Genomic DNA, 17,195 nt, shown 5'->3' with positions numbered 1-17,195 from the left:
GGGTAATTTCTGCCCAGGGCCCTCACTTTGCTTTCTGTTGGCTTTAGTAAAATTGGACTGTTTAGCAGTAGACGCCCCCAGAAAGCAATGCGCGGCAGCGGCAGGAGAAGTGGGATTCAGTGGTGTCCTCTGGTGCTGCGTAGTTTATAGCGCTGCGAGGATTTGGCCCCCAGCTCCCAATCTGCCCAAGATCAGCGTCCCATCTCAGGAGGCATCACTGAGCTTCCTGGCACCACCTCGGCTGGGTTTTTGCTACTGGACATTGATCTCTGAGCAGCCAGGAAAGCACAGCCAGGATTTATCCAGGCAGACCCCTGAGAAGGGATGAGGCTCATGTTCTCCCTTGGCTGGTTTTACAGCCCAGGTGCTTTACTCGTTGTGGAACAGGCAAGAGGAGAGCAAGGAATGAAGAGAGAAACCAGCAGGTAACATCTGAGGGTAGAAGGATGCTTCCTCTGGCGTCAGGGCAGCGAAGGTCTCCCCGCGGGGACTGCAGGTGCATCACCTCGCCAGCGGCTGCGCCGAGGGAGGGGAAGGGGCCTTTGCCGACACACCACTCACCCGAATTGGGGTCGGGCAGTCAAGCGAAGCCTCCTCCACCAGGCTCGTCCCCCGGCCGTGCGGGAAGAGCGCTGCATTTTGCATGCTCTATTTTTCTCACATCCCAAAGTAGGACCTGGGGGCTCATATGTCATTTTGAATTGCTTTTCCTACTCCTCGCAAATATTTAACCACTATGTTTTTCCTCCTACCAGCCAACTAACAGGAGCGAACGCCTCATGCAAAAGCATTAGCCGAAAGGACAGAAATACATTTGCGCTTTCTCTTTCTCCCAATAGCTCCCAGCTCGCGCTCTGCCAAAGCGAATCCGCACTGTGCAAGGTGAGTCCTTCCCTGGCCCGTTTCTGTGGTTTCTGGGCTGTCCCTGCCGCCGAGCGGCAGTCGGGGACACAGCGGGTCTGGTGGGGACACGCGCCCACCCTCCCACCCAACCCACCCAACCCAACCCAGTCCAACCCAACCCACCCAGCCCAATTCAACCCAACCCAACCCAGCCCAGCCCAACTCAACCCAACCCACCCCAGCAGCCAGGTTTCCCGTGCGAACAGGAGGAGTTTTTCTTCTGCCGCTGCTGCAGGATTTCGCTAGCGGTTTTTTCTTCCAATCTCTGCCGCCCTCTGCTGCTGAAAAGCTTATTGTACCAAGGACCGAAGGGAGGGAGAGGACTCCTGCGCCAGCGGAAATTTTGCTGCTTCGGGAGCTGAAAAAATGTCAGAGGTTTCACTCAGAGCAGCTGTGTCTGAGGGGGCCGGAGGGGCCCCGCACGCAGCCGGGGGCCGGCACGCTGCCGTCGCCCCGGGGGGCGCTCGTCGGCACTTTGCTCGCGCGACCTCCCTGCCACGCGACGAACCCACGCGCGGGCCGCTGGAGGGTTTGGGCTGCAAAAGCTCGCGCCTGCTACTCGTCAAAACCCCTGTGTAGTCACAGCTTTTGGCTTCCTCTCCTTCGTCCCCCGACCTAAACCCCGAAACCCTAAGGCACGTGGCTCAGACGCGGCGTTTCTTGTTTTATCACGCCACAGTGCTTTACGAGGAGTTCATTAGCCCTCATTACCCTGCATGAGGTAAACGCCGCTGTAATCAATTTACAGACTTCAACAGGAAAAATAAAAAGGGTAAGATGAGGGTTAAAGGCTCCGGCTTGAGACTCGGTCCCTACATTCAGGATTTTCAACTTGATTTTTTTCATGCACCCAAGTAGTCATTATGGGAAACACAGGCCTGATCCATCTATTGCTGCTTGCAAACCCTCTGTTTCCCATCTGTAAGACAGGGAAAAGCTTACTTTTGCCAGGTGCTGGCCAGGACCCCATGCCATGCTCTGGAAGAAAAACCAAGGAGAGTCTTCTCCGTGATGCTAATCCCTGTGTGACGCGCTCTCTAAGTCAGTTAGAACAAAAGCTGGCTTTTTAAATGAGATAAATGCCACGACAAGTAAGGAGGGATGGAGTCAGGCTGCTACATGCGTATAATGGGCATCATTTTTTTCCTGAGCGCTGCTGTACAGATTGGCCTGCTGCAAAACAGATCTTTAAAACATGCTTAGCTTTTCCTGTATACGCAGGAACCAGTTTAGAGGAGACAAAACCCATTAGGCAGGCTCCTGTCTGCAGAGCCAGCCCTCGTGTGCGGTGTCGAGCACGCGTCCGCAGGGCCCAGCGCCGCCCGATGTCCCCTGGCCCGGCTCCGCAGCCAGCGCTGGTCTGCAAGGTCCCACGAGAAACGCTTGCCCTTCACACGCAAAAGCCCATGGCCTATTCCCATATAGACTTGCTCGGAGGGTGGCTACGTAGCCTTGCAGGTAACACACTGACCTGGATATCCAACTCTTTTCCCCTCCGGAGGTTGCTATGCATCTCTATGAACGATCACTTCCTTTCTCAATGCTTGCATTTCCTCATCTGTAAAATGAGGGCAACGTTTCCATTGCAAAGCAGCTTGAGAGCTGTTGATAACAAGATCTATTATTATTGAGGAGTTATTTAGTACAGCTTTTAGATCCTGCTCCACTGATTTTGCTTCGGTGGCTCCTGCTGCTACTGCCGGTTAACTAACGCTGGTCTTTCAGTAGCTTCTGGCTCCTCTTTTTTTAGAGGAGAACCCCGGTGTGCTCGGAGCTGCACAGAGAGCAAAAGCATCAGTTGCTGTCACCAGCGGCTGTGCAGTCTAAATCAGCTTGTGGATATGAGCCCGTTTCTTTCCTTCTGTGCTATCTCCTTGGACTGGTGCTTGCAAGAAGTGAAAAAGATAATCACCAAGGCAGTATTTAACTCATGTAATACTTAAGATGACAAAATATACTTCTTGTGGATGAACTCCATGAAAAATAACAGGTGACAGCAGCCCCTAAACCAGGCCATTCCTAATCATTCCTGCGTCTTGCAGCATCTCTAGCTTGTTGAATATGCCCTGCAGAGCCCTTCCTTGCTGCTCCTCCTGCTCCTTCACGCTGTTGTGGACAATGGCCTCCACGGCAGGGCTTGCGGGTTATGCACTGGGGGTTCTCTGAGCTGATGTAAGTTTTGACCATTAAAAAGGAGTTGATTTAATCATCTGGGCTGCAAAACAACAGGGTAAAAAGGGTTGTCTCGTTCAGGCTACGGTACATGGTCTCCAGTCGCAGGGTGGTGGTCATAGCCAGCAAGCACACCCGCTGACTCCCTTGGTTTGCATTACTTGGATACCAATTAGCAGCTTTCCCCTCAGTAAAATCTATACCATTTGGCTTAGTGGGATTAATAACAAATAACAAAAAGGCAGATTTATGACGAGCAGATTGCCTGAACATCCTGTCTGCGTGTGTGTGTGTTTGAGTTTGTGAAGGACAAGAGTCTGAGTCACTAGAGAAAGGTCTCGTGAAGCCCAAGCAAAGCATCAAACCTCTCTGCAGCTTCTGCTTCGTTCACAAAGTTGCTATTTGACCATAGTAAGAAAACTACGTCTCCTCTCAAAGAGCTGAACGGCCCCGTTCACTTTCATAGCCTGGCATGAAGCAGCACAGGCTCAGGGTTGGGGTGGTTTGTGCTTCACCTCTCCAGATGCCAGTCCTGCCTCAAGGGCCTGCAGACCCCTGGTGCTCCCGGCGAGAAGTCTGCCACCTTCCCACGGCCTGGGGGCAGCCCTCAGCCTCAGCAGCAGCCACAAAATCCTGCAGGTGCAGCCTCGCCATACGGAGGAGAAAAATATCCCATCCTGCCGCCGCCTGGAGAGCAGATTGTGCCTGCCTTTCTGTGGGTGGGCAAGGAAGAGGGTGGAAGTAGTCTGATTTCAATAGGTGTTAGGCTCACTGTTGCTTCTGAAAGATCCGCCTCGGCGACAATCTGCATCTAAATACCTTTGCAAATCTGGCTCCCTGTAGCTGGATTTCGCAGCTAGTCTGCTAATTTAGGGATGCTGCCACAGGTCTCCTCCCCAGCCAAGGCAGGAGGCAGCAGCGTGAAGACGTGCCCACAGCTCCCGAAAATTTTGGCAGAGGCCTGCCCATCTGAACGGAGCTGGTTGGGCTGGGAGGCAGCACCGCAGTATTCCCCGGTTTGCAAGCCGCCCCCCGCGTGTGCCGTGGTCCCTATGGGTTCGCCTCACCCCAAACAGCAGCTCAGAGGTCCGCTTCCAGAGCCAAGGCATGGGCTTTCCTTCGAGCACGTATCTGTTTTACTCGAAAGCCCATTCACAAAGCAATACTGGTTAGGCAGCGTCTGCAGACTGGAGACGGGCGATGGAAAGATGCCGTCAGAGTTAGATGAGTGTCCAGGTGTCCTGACGCTGGAGTGTCTCATTAGTGATGCCAAGCCAACTCCTTCCTAGGACACAAGAAATTATTGAACTGCACTGGCAGACTGAAGAAATGATCTCTTTTTCTTCTGGTTTTCAAGTACTGGGAAAGAGTGGTCAATTCTTAATAAGGTAATTAAAGGATCTCTTTAATAAACCAGCACAAAGCATTTTATGGTTCCCGGCTAGTGTCCAATGTAACTGAAGTTCAGATAAATGTATTGACAAAGAAACATCCATTTCATCTAATGTTTATTGACTAGCATTAAAAGGCAGTAGGTTGGCGCGGGAATCCTCCAGAGAGCTCGCTGCTTCTGCTCCGGTGGGGGACGGCTCTGCGTTGCGGCTCGCTCTGCTTTGCCGGCATGCAGCGAGAGCCTTTACGGCCTCCCGTCTCTCCACGGAGAGATTTGAGCTTTCCTGTTTTTCGCAGTCCACTTCCAGCCGTTACTGTGGCAGTGTCTGAAAGCTCGGTGCTAGGCAGCCGGCCGTGAGACGAACAGGCAGGCTTGGCTTATCGCTATCGCAACACGACGCTCCGTGTTTATTGTTCAGGTGCAGTGCTAATTAATACAGCTGAGGGGCTGCCGGGTGGGCGTGCTGATTCAGTGCGAGCGTGGCAGCCAGGGGCTGGGTGCAAGGGTGGTGCTAGAGCAGGAGTCTTTATTTAACACCTGATTTCTTTGCCTCCCTGAAGCGGCAGCTTTCTGCCTGCACTTCTCTAGTGCTCGCTCTGTCACAGCCCCAGGCATCACAACAACTTTGATTTCTTAAAGACAGACACAACTGTATTGGTACTGAATTATTTCTACCCATAAATATCACAGATGTGAAAGCAGTATAAGAAGTGAGAGAGTCTTACCAAAACTAACCCCCACAGTCCCAGCATTGCAAGTGGCTTGTGAATAATCTGGATGGCTCAGATCAAGTTAAAGGCTGTAAAACACCATCCATGAAGCTTCTGAATTTCCTAGCGTGGCTGGATGGCAAAAAGTATAGTATCTGTCACCTATTTTTGCTGTAATTTTTGCTCTAGACCACACTTCTTCCATTGCTGCTACCTGTTTTTATCTTCCCTCTGGCTCTTCTTTCTCCTTTGTCCACTGCTGCCTCCTCAGAGCAGCTGAAATCCACAGGTCCATCTTTCTCCCCCTCCTAAGCTGCATCTCTCACAAGCTTCCCGTTTCCCTTCGCTTTCTGGGACAGATACCCCGCTGGTTTTCTTCTCCGTTTCAGGCACAGCTGCACTCACAGACTCTTCCCTCTTCTTGACGTTTCTGCTATCTCACTTCCAGCTCCGCATGTTTCTCCTTTTGCATCAGCCTCTTCCTCCCCTGTGTTCGTCGTCTTCTTTTGCTGTCCCTTTCACTAAAACAGGCAGCCAGTTGGTGTTCCCACACTGGAAGACGTACCAGGCACAGTGCTGTGGTGTGTTTCTGACTTCCTCTTGCTAACAGCCTATCTTCTCTGGTTACCCAAAGGAGAGCTCAGCAGACAAGTTTTTAGCTGCCAGCTAGGAATTATCCTCAAGAGCATTCTCTATTTCTGTCTATATCTCCTCCATTGCTATCATCACACACCGAGATCATATATCCTCATATTTTTCCATGGGAAAAGATAAATTAGCCAGACTCTTGTGATGGCTTGTTATCGTGCAGATGCAACCGGGAATGTCTCAAAGAAAACTGTTCCTTTCAATGCTTCAGGACTCATGCAAAGATTTGGCTCTCTGACAGGTTTATAACTTGTGCTTGCGCTGCCAAAACACAAATATAAGCATGGGCCAGCAGAAAACATATCAGTAACTCCAAATCTTAAATAAGTCAGACGCATGATTGACTGATGTCGGCCACTCCATAAGTTATCATAGTGGGAGTCTGTTGGGTTCATTTCTCCAGATCAGGTCAGCAGGATGTAACAACACAAACCAACACAAAGCCTTATGTGAAGGTACCATCTACAGATGCTCTGTATGACCTGGTTCCCACTGGCCTTGACCCAACACCCTCTGAACTCAACAAACGTCTCTTCTCTTACCTTCATCAACTTAGAATATGACCACGCTGGACAGCACGTGGAAAAATTTCTCCTTTTCTCCCGGTTAACTCATTGAGAGGTGACACAATACCTCGATATTAAGCTTCATCACGGAAATGCATCACCAGCTCTTCCAACAGTGCTAGCATCCTTGGAAATGAGGGTTGCCTAGTAGACTGCATTGCCTTGACCACAAGGGATAATTTCACAACATATCTGTAACGTTTCATCACTGCTTTCCTCATTCTTCTTCCTGTCTCCATGCCCAGAGGGCATACCACCTCTCACAGTGACGCTTACGGGAATTCAGACCCACTGGCCTTCAGAGTCTGCAAACAAAAGATACCGCTTTATTGTCCCACCTAGTGATTGCTTTTTCCACTTCTCAAGGAAGAATCAGGAGCTCCATCTTCTGTCCCTGCCTCTGCTATCAGCTTGTTGTAAAAGTCTAGGAAAAACCCTCTGCTGGGTTATCCAGCATGAAGGAGTGCAGAGGCACAGCAGCAGGCAGGGGAGCCCCAGCAACCCCAGCAGAGGCACAAGCACCCGAACCAGCCCCTGCCAGGGGACCGCCAGCCCTGGGGCTGGGGCACCTTGCGGCGAGTTGGCCGATGGGGGTCCCTAGAGCCCCGTACAGACCGAGGGGAGTTAAGGCCGAGGAGTATAGGACACTTTATGGGACTGCACAAGACTTATTATGGGGTGCTTAAGGGAGGTACCAAAGGTGGAGAAAGGAAGGGATCAAGGCGATTTGGGGAGAAACAAGCGTGGGAAAACAGACGGAAAGAGGGCAAAAGGGGCCGGCCGTGTGTAACCAGGCGGCTGCTGCTCTTCCTCTGCCCGCCGAATTGGCTCCTGCTGGCGCTTGCAAGCGCTGCCTGGGCTCGCTGACCCCGCAGAGGACGCACGCGCAGTGAGGGCAGGCTTGGCAGGGACAACCCACAGGAGAGCAAGGCCCAGGAGACACCTCAGGTGCCCGTGCGGGTCTGCGCCCCGGGGTCTTTCGCTTTTGGGGAGTCACCGATTTTAAGCTTGCTCCCCAAAGGCGGAGCGGTAATAGGGGCCGGCTAGAAGAGGAGGGGCAGCCCTGCAGAGCAGCGCCGCGGCGGGCGCCGAGCCGAGGAGAGGCGTTGGCGGCGCTCGGGCGCGATGCCGAGAGGGCAGAGCGTGGGAACCGCACTTGGCCAGTCGCAGAAATGCAGCGACTTCAGCTAGAAATTGCAGCGCTGCCTTCCAAAGGGAAACGCACGCCGCACGCGTTTGTCCGCCCCCGCGTCTCTACGTTCTTCCATGTTAACACGCTTTCTAGCGCATGATATAATGAAAACTTTATCACAGATGGAGCTGTATATCTGTAATAATCTACATGCCAGAGCTCCACCTCCCTGGAGCAGAGGTTTGGTCCGAAGGGCAACCAAGATAACAAGCATCTCTCAAAGCACCCGAGTTAGATCAGAGTCTGTGTTTGCCTAATATCCGTTGTACAAAGGTAAAAAGAAAACACCACTTCCTAAGATTGGCCGCAAACTGCCACCTGACTTAATTGCCAAGCTTAGATACGCACACCCATATACACGCGTAAGTCTTTGCTAGGGTTGAATGATCCCTACAGGCTGAGTTATTTGGATGCCCCCATATAAGACTTGAGCATCTATTCAATGCACTACACTGGGGACATTACGCTCAGATACTTATATAGAAACAATAATATTTTTCAACAATACTTGAAACATTTAAGGCCTTAATCACGTTAGAGGGATTTAGAAACTAGATTTCGATCTAATCACGTGGACAATTGAATTGCTTTTTGCCTAACTCCCTCTCCTAAAATAGTAGTTTTGAAAAGAAAGAAAATCCTACCGTTTCAGCAGGATCCTTTTCTTCGAGTCCCAGTAAAACACGCTCAGGCTTTGGGGGCTAACCTTCTAGTTTCCCAAAGTTCTGTGGTATTTAAAGGCATTACTGTGGAAAAGTGATGTATTTTTATGATAAACATTTTAACACCTTTGACATTGTTTTGCAACTACCTTGCATCCTGTTAACGCTCCACAAAGCTCGGGAGGGAGACCAGGATGAGGACGACAGGTCCGAAAACAGGCTGCCAGCCTAAACTTTGGGCTTACACTTCCATATAAGAATTAAAGCTGATCCTTTAAAAGAAATGAAAGGCCTTTTCATCCAAAATGAAAAGCCTAGCAGCATTTTTATTTTATGCTTAAAGCATTCTTTGTTTCTAATGGGAAACCAGAAAGGGAGGGAAAGACGATAGAAATATCTGTGTTTTGATAAAAAATATAAGTTTGGTTCTGAAGAATCTATACATTTTTTAGCGAGCTCTGAAAATGTATGGTTATAGAAAACGCAAAAATTTTGATGAGCATTTTTTGTGTAAAAATAAATAAATAAATAAAGGCAATGAGAAATTTACAGCCTCAGCCATGACAATTCCCTGGCTGTCTTTAACCCGCTCTACCTCCTTGCTGGCCCACAAGAACTACAGACCTTCACTTTGCAAATAACTGCAAAAGCATTTGGACCAACACATGCATCAAGTGCAGTGTTTATACTTGACAAATGCTGCGTTTATGAGATCTGTGTATTATAGTCTCTATTTCTTATGTTACCAGCGTTAATCAGAGAGGCATTTCTGGGGGGAGGAAAGTGATGGTGAGCTGAAGATAACATCTGCAATGTGATTTTGCTGCTAATATTTCTGCACTGTGACTTCAGCCACATCCAATGTCAGCAGTGCTCCTTGGAGACAGTCTCCTCCAAAGCCATCTGCTTGTGCAGGTGATACCTAGTGCACCTTAGAGAAAATAAGCAGAAATCCACTATTATCCACCCCTGCCAACAACCTAGAGCCAATAAAGGCTAAGGCAAGCTAAGGAAATAAATATCACGCTGCAGTACCAAGGATCTCACTCCCCTGCAACAGAAAGTAAATATCTCTAGTATTTACAGTACCAGAGTTATATTGGAGAACGCTCCCACAGAGACACTGACTCAAAGGGAAGAATTACATGGGTTTCAGCTCACACATGACTTTCCTTTGCCACTGGAAAGCCCGCTAGCATCTGCTAACAACGATGATCCAGGGGGTCAGGGCTACCCAGCCCCAGCAAGCTGGGGGAGATGCTGCGGAGAAGAGGGCTGCTCCAACCCTGAGAGGCAGCACAACGTTACTGAGAGCAGGGACTTCGGGGAGCCTGAGCGCTCTGCAACCCGACTGTTCCCGCTTTGCCAGAAGCTCTTCGATGCTCAGGAAGCCCTGGCAGGTTCCTAGCCTGCTGCTGGCAGGGCCACGGGCCAGGGCAGCCAGGCTCCCCGCACCCCACCGGCCAGCTGGCAGCAGCATGGCCAGGTAGGGCCCAGAGCAGGATTCCTACCCTGCACACCACTGCAGGCAGAAAAGGAAGGAAAAAATACCAGTATTTCCATTCCAATATAAAAGCAACATCTTCTTTGGTGTTAGAGCTTCTTGACCTGCTTTACTCCTCAGATGTACTCCAACACTTGAAGCTTGAGACTGTCTTTGGCGGTGGGTTGAGATCAACTCTCTTCCTCATTGTTTCACAGAGGGTGAAGTCCAGCTCTCAATATCCTTAATTTCTTCATATCTTCTAATTAAGTCCCATTCACCAGTTCATAGGATGGAAGTTAGCATCCCTTGGCAGACTCCTCCCACCCTCCCTTTCTCTTCTGCCACTTGACACATGTGGACAGCAAAGGAACCCTTTGAGTTCCCCCACTTGATGAGAAAACATTCAATTTACATACCTCATTGTGCCCCAGAAACAAGCGTAGGTGTTTTCTCACTGCCTCACACCCCCTCTCATGTCCCCTGAGTTTGATTAGTGTGGTGAAGCCTCAGATGCTACCAGCAGTCTGAGCATCTGTCTCTAATAATATAATATCTTGGGGAGCGGAGAGAAAAGGATAACCCGGACCATCATATGAATAAATGCAGATCTGTAATGACGAATCAGAAAAGTGCACTCATTAAACACATCAGGTCTCACACTAACAACCTCCTACAGCAAAACAAAACAAAACGAAAGAAAGAAACCTCCTACGCATTCCTAGCGGTCTGTACCTTGTGTTCCCCTGCCCCCAGCCATGCAAAGCACAAGTACCTGCACTTTCTGACCAGGGCTTTATTTGGATAAACTCGTCCTAGACGGGACAGCTTTTACAGTCCTCTGCCACATTTGGGCCTACAGCATTTTACTCCAGAACTGGCTGCCCACCACGAGCACTGTCACGGCTGAAGATAGGCTCTCTTTTCCTGGCTGCATGTTGGCATTGTGCAGACAGAGATATTGAGGGGATACCAGCTCCACCAAAGGCAGAAAGGACTCATTCCTTCAAACTCATTTGACTTACAAAAAATGACTTGCCAAAAGCAGCCAGATCTTGGCTAAAAAAAGTTAATCTCCCTTGCTCTTCTGTAATTTTAACAGCTAACAGATATATTTGATTTTTTAATTGCTCCCAGTTTGAAACTTCACTTTCCAAATTCCAGCCCAGACAGAGCTTCTCCTGCTGAGTTACGAACCCTGAAATTAGACACTGAGAAATATGTGACTGCAATAGAAACGATGGCACTGCCTTGACTCAAAAGGAACATGGATCATAGCTTATAAATATCTTCAATGTGACAGTAGATAAGAAGGCAGGGAACTATTCATAATTTTAACAACAAGATAGCGAGTATTCACTGAAAGGTAGTAAGGGAGGAAAAAAATCTATAGCCAGGGGGCAGTTCTTGGTGGTAAAGCGGTAGCTGAGGACAGCTAGCAATAAGAGAAACCAATGAGAGCCTACAAACAAAATATTCACAGTGCAGAAGCAATTATTGTACTGAAGACGTGATCGAGCCTCACAAAGAAACTACCTATAGCCATCACAAAGCTTCTTACAAATCTGAGCAGTGCCTGGCCAGCCCAGGGGCTGCCAGACCCTTCTGGAGCTGCTTTCTGCGACTCCGCTAACGCAGACATCAGCAAGCAATGGGGTTGGACCCCTTTCGGTGGCCACACTGTAGCTCCGACGTAGGACCCAAAAAAGCCAGAGGGGGAAAGGACAGCAGGCCATGACCTGCCCAAGTATTCGCAGAAACGCCCTGGTAGCTTGGAGAGCTTTGTTCACCTTCCAGCAAAAGGTAAGCAGTAAAAGCTAGCTTTTTCTCCTCCATACGGAATAGGGAAATGCATCCATAACCATTTCCGTTGCATAAAGAAACCGCAGGACTTGTGCACTGATGATGCATGTTGGCTTCTCATTTATTAAATCAATCAAGTAAGTAGCATCCCGAGTAGGTATCCTGCCTTTGTGTTTGCAGGCTGCTGAAAGAATATAAAAACAGGGGGACTGGCCTGGGGGTGGAGGTTGTCATACCTTTTTTTGCTAAACTCTCTGTAACGCCTCACTGCCGCTGTTGTACGTTTTGACCTAGGCAAATCTTCTGCAACATATTTTCCTTCAGTGTGACTCACGCTTAGGCACGCTGCATAAGTTGAAGCATGCCGGTACCTCCCAGCATGGCATTTCTAAAAGGTAGAAATAAAATATTACAAAAGATCACATTTTCCTTTTAGTGACTTAACAGGTTCCTTGTATTTCTTTGCAGCTTTTCCAGCTTACAGCTGCAACACAACAGCCCTTGGCAGTAGCACAACAGCCTCTGGGCCCAGTCCAAATCCGCGATCTCCTTCGAAATTTTCCATGGCAATGCTTCGCGCTGTCAGTTTCTGTCTACATCCCAGTCGTGCTGCAAACATCTGGGCACGAGGGAGACGGCTGGGGCAATATTTCCAGTCTTTATTGCCCTCCGTCTTCCAAGCAGCTTCGAGACAGCTATTTCACTACTGCTTCAATGTTCCTTTGCTGCTTGAGAGTCTCCGCGCATGATGCTCTACTTTGCCCAATTAATTTTTAAAGAGGCTTTGTATATTAATGCAAATTCTATTAGTGATGCCTCTTGGCAGCCCGTGTATTAAATATGAAGCCAGTAGCATGACAACATCTGACAGTCTCCATAGTGGTATACTACATACATTATTATTTCATGCCCCTTCTAATGCTTTTAAGACACATCCTTAAAATAAATCAGAATTGTTAGCATGCTTCTATTAAAGAATAAAAATATTCTCTCCTAATTTAGCAAAGCATATGTTCCCAAGATGCCAGATAAAGGCTAAATACATGGGTGGTGTGAAACGGTGTGGTCCTATTGCCTTCAGCGGGATTACAGAGACTGATACCAGCTCAAACTCTGACTTGCTATTCCTTTGCAACCATAACGCGATGTTTCTAGTTGGATGATTACTGCTAGGGGTTAATTTCAACATCTAGTCGTAAGACCATCTACTCTACAAACTGTCTTGGTGATGGAGGCTCATAAATCTTTGTTCATGTACTAGCTGCTAGAGAGGGACTGAGAGAGGTACTTTGCAAGTACAAATCACGGCTTGGGAGAGTTTATAGCACAAAGTTTAGCAGCAGTACCGCCTGTGTTAGATTCAGCCATTTCATGTTAAAGGAGAAAAAGCTGCTGACAAGTTTTATTCAATAGCAAATAAATTGTGCTGACTCTTCATGCTTTAGCAGGACACAGGAAGGGCACTTTGTAAGATTCAAGCCCAGATGCTCAGAAGCATGAAATATTACAAGGGAAAAGAAAACTAAACAAGACCAACGTGTAAGTGAGAGGAACCGTTCGGGGGTCCCGTCCATGCAACCAGAAGCACAGAAAGCCTGGGATGGGACAAGCAGTAAGAGGTGAAAGGAAAGGAGCTGCCTGGGACCAGACATGGGACACAGGTAGCCTCAAAGGGATCTAAGGCGAAAGACCCTCTGACCTGCTAGAGCAAGTTAGAACCTGGAGTAGAAGCAGAGATTCCTAAGAATCACCCCAAAACCCTCCAGCCAAGGCTCTCTGCCCTCCGGTGCCCGGTACTCAATAGTTTACTGCTCTGCTAGTCCATAAAAGCAAGTAAAATTAATCAAAAGGTCTCAACCCTCCTGTGGGTGTTAAATGTGATGCCATACAAGAAAGTTTATCGATTTCCAGTTCCTTCCCCCTTTTCCCCCCACCTCGTTTTGTTTTGATTCTCTTAAAACATAGGAAAAGATATATGCACAGAAAGGACATGAAAACTGTAGCAGGCAAGCTCTCAGAAGTCAGCATAAGGCAGAAGCAAAGCTGCATGGGTAACCTTCATTCAGCCTTCTCTGCATTATAACTCAATCTTGAACTGTACGATTGCACACTTGTACTTCTACTGCCTCCCTGCCTCATTTCACCATGTAGGAGGAGCAACATGGCAGGAGATGATATTTTACTTCAGCAGACTTTGCTTGTTGTCTCCTACATGTGACTTGGTAACCTCAGCATCTTTCAAACGAGAGGGGCAGGTTCACTGATAAGGTCAAGCTGCTTTCTGCCCCCAGGTATTTATGGCTGCTCGGACGACGAGTTTAGCTGGCTAAATCGAGTAATGGAAGACAAGCAGGGCAGGCTGACAAAAAGCAGTCAAAACACATAAGTGCCCTAGTGAAAATGATTTGTGACTTGATAACATTTTGCCTGTGTCAGGAGCCAGCAAGGTAAAATAGGTTATGCTCGGTTTTATGGCCAACTCCTGCTACTGAGGAGCCTTCTGAAGACGCTGCTTACAGCCGCCTTGGTTTATGTGCATGCTATTTTTCTTTCCCTCTGGGCTGTGCCAGCTGTAACAAAAAACATTGGTAAGCATTGCAGCACACCAGCTGAAGGCACACCCGCTGTTGCCCCCACGGAGGTAGCTGCTTCTTATCAGCCTGCCCACGGCAGAAGAGCTACTTCTCCCCATCTTCGCTTGCACCTCCTCCTCTCCCTTTTTTATTGAAAAGGCAAATAAAAGATATCTTCAGCCACATAATTACAGAGCAACCGCAGAGTGTCTTTCCCACAGGGGGAATCGGGGAAAATGGGCGCCAAGAGGCCTGCTCATTCCCTTGGGTACAGTCCCCCATGAAGAGTCCCAATATTGTCTGCAAGCCATGCCAGTGACTACCCTGCTATGAGCCATGTAAGAGGTGCTGTGAATCTGTTGGAGTAAATCAAATGCAGCAACAGCAGTGTCACAGCGATACGGGAGGAGGCCCATGGCCTTGGGCAGTCACCCGTGCTCCCCTCTGCGTCACAGCTTCGCACCACTGCTGCATACTCCTCTCTTGGTATGCTCTAGTGCATGATTATGCTTTTTTTTTTTAGGTCTCTTAAAACCCTTATTTCTATCAGCTAAGGACTTAAAGCAGCTTGGGGGCTAAGCGGCAGCTAGGAGCAGGGGTGGAAAGGTGTAAGGGAGCTAGTTGTCACTCATGTCTCATGAGCAGCTCTCTCAGTCTCCAAACCTCAGTTGCCCATTAGTTAAACGTAAACATTTTTTTCAGGTCAGGTTGCCTATTCACCCCTGCAAGGGCTTTTCCAGGTCCTCCTGCCTCTCACCCACGCCTTCCTTCATCGAGAAAACAGCAAGGTGGGGAAGCAGTCGCACAGCTCTGCACTGGACTACTGTACGTTGCTCTGCAGATCTCCCTCCTCGCCCTCTGAATAACCAATTTCTCTTCTCAGCTCCCTCATGCGTGGAGATCAACATACTGGAGGAAAATTATCCACATTTTTCTCAGCCGTAACACCTGACATTTCAGAAACCAGTGCCTTGGCCTTCCCTCACCTTGTCAATTTTGAAGCAAACCACATTTCTTTCCCACTCGCTGAGCTTCGATTGGTGGCAAGAGACACTTTGGCGAAACATCCTCTTCTGAAGCACATGGCACATATGAGGTAGCAATGGCAATCATCCCATCTATAATGTCAAAGCCTAAAGAGAGATTTAATCCTACGATATTTGAAGACTTCACAAGAACACATTTTCTTTTTTTATATTCAGCTTTGGGATTTCCTGCAACTTAAATAACGAACATCAAATTTTTCTTTCCTGCGGAAAGGAAAATTTTGCTCTAAAAACCATACAGCGATGCCTCAAAGCAGTTTTTACCTAGTTCCTCAGAACAAAAAGTCACCACAAGAAAAAGTGCAGGAAGCAAAGAACTTGCGCGTTGCAAGGATCAAACGTAGGTCAGACCTGGCCTGCTTTGAATTTTTTTCTCCGCACTGAACAAACAGAGGCTAACTCCTCCCCAGGTCAGAGCACACGGGCAGAGAGCAGCTCTTCTGCACCGCTAGGCTCCTTCCTAGCCTCCACCAGGCTTCAGGCTGCAGTTTGCGCCAACCTCAGGAACCTGCGATCTGCAGCGTAACACAGGTGTGACAAAGATTTCAGACTAAACGGCTTGGCTTTTCCTAATCAAAAGTGTCACGCTGGGGCTGCCAGAGTGCAGGATAAGCTTATCCTGGATATCAGTCCAACGGCACTCGCATGCTGACTGGCACTGACTGGGGTGTGCTTACACATGGGCCACCAGACTGCCGCGGGTGGCCCACGCGTCGCTCTGCAGGTAGCGGCCCCAGTGAAATTTGGTTTTGTCAACTTGCCTCTGCAGGCTTTGCTCCACTCCTGCGACGAACCAAGCTTTCGACGGCGTAGCAACGGTCCTGAGGCAGCGCTCGCTAGAGGCAGCCTCTGCAGCTCCATAAAGAGAGAGATTAAGGCTTTAGCAGCAGCCGTCAGGATCGCTTGCCAACAGCTCATTCACAAAGAGCACGAGGCAGGAGGGAAGCAGCCACCGACGCAGAAGTAAGCTGGTGCAAATTCTGGCTTGCTGCAAAGCAGGGGGGCCTTGAACCTTGAAAGCAGTGTGCACGGGACGGTTTTCAAAAGGGCTGATCCGATCGCTGAGTCACAGCAAGCGCGTCGTACAAAGGGAGCTCGGCAAACGCAGCTCCAGTAGCACAGGGGGAGCGCATTGCTGTTTACCAGAAGAAAGGAAAAGAGACGAAGGTTCCTGCAAAACACTGGAGGGGAAGGGAAAGAACATCAGACCTCTGCAAACCCTTTAAATCCCAAGAGAATCACTGGAAATGGCTGGAAAACAAAAGCAAAGGAAAAAGCAAATATCCTGGGCTCCAGCTTTTGCTTTAGGTCAGGAGAGCTGGCTGTTCTTTAGGAAAGAAGATTTTGCCCAGGAGGGACAGATCCAGCCTCCTAAGACCCCATGGGGAAGCCAGCCTGCAGCCACTCTAGGTTGGTGATGCAGACCCGGAGGCCGGAGCTGCGGCTTCACCTGTAACTTTAGAAGGAGTAGCACCACTTCATAGAGGAGGAGGACCTACTTTTGCCTGACATCTCCGGGAGATGCCATACAAACCCAAGGATCCCCAACGCCTTCACCCACAAAGCAGTCACTAAACAAGAGGACAAAACAATCCGGCCACATAAAACGCTCTCCCTCCCCTTGGCTACGCCTTGGCGTAACGGGCATCTGACATCCCCCGTGCAGCCAGTCCCAGTGCCAACTGCTCCAGAAGGACAGGTCTATTGCTGACAGCTCTCAGGTCAGTGCACTGTTATCACTGGGTCAGTGAGGGTTGCTACATCCTCCAGTTCTGCCAGTTTGAGAAAGAAAAAGCCCCAGGAAACTTGTCAAAAGCTGCTACATATATATTAGCCAGCTTCAAATCAGCAGAAGGCTGGGCTCAGCGTGAAGCTGGTAGCCAGTGTCCTCCACCCTGTTCTGTGCATGTCCCTGTCCCATCCCAGGACTGCTGTGTTGACATGCATCTGCCCGTGCTACCCACCTGCCTGCCCAGACCCTTGCCTTCCCCGCACCTATCGCCGTTCCCCTCTGGTTACAACAGTTGGCTTCTTTATGGCTCAC

Source organism: Struthio camelus, chromosome 3 (genome assembly GCF_040807025.1).
Source record: "Struthio camelus isolate bStrCam1 chromosome 3, bStrCam1.hap1, whole genome shotgun sequence".
NCBI classification, from domain to species: Eukaryota; Metazoa; Chordata; class Aves; order Struthioniformes; family Struthionidae; genus Struthio; species Struthio camelus.
Note: the sequence above shows the minus strand (reverse complement) of the source record.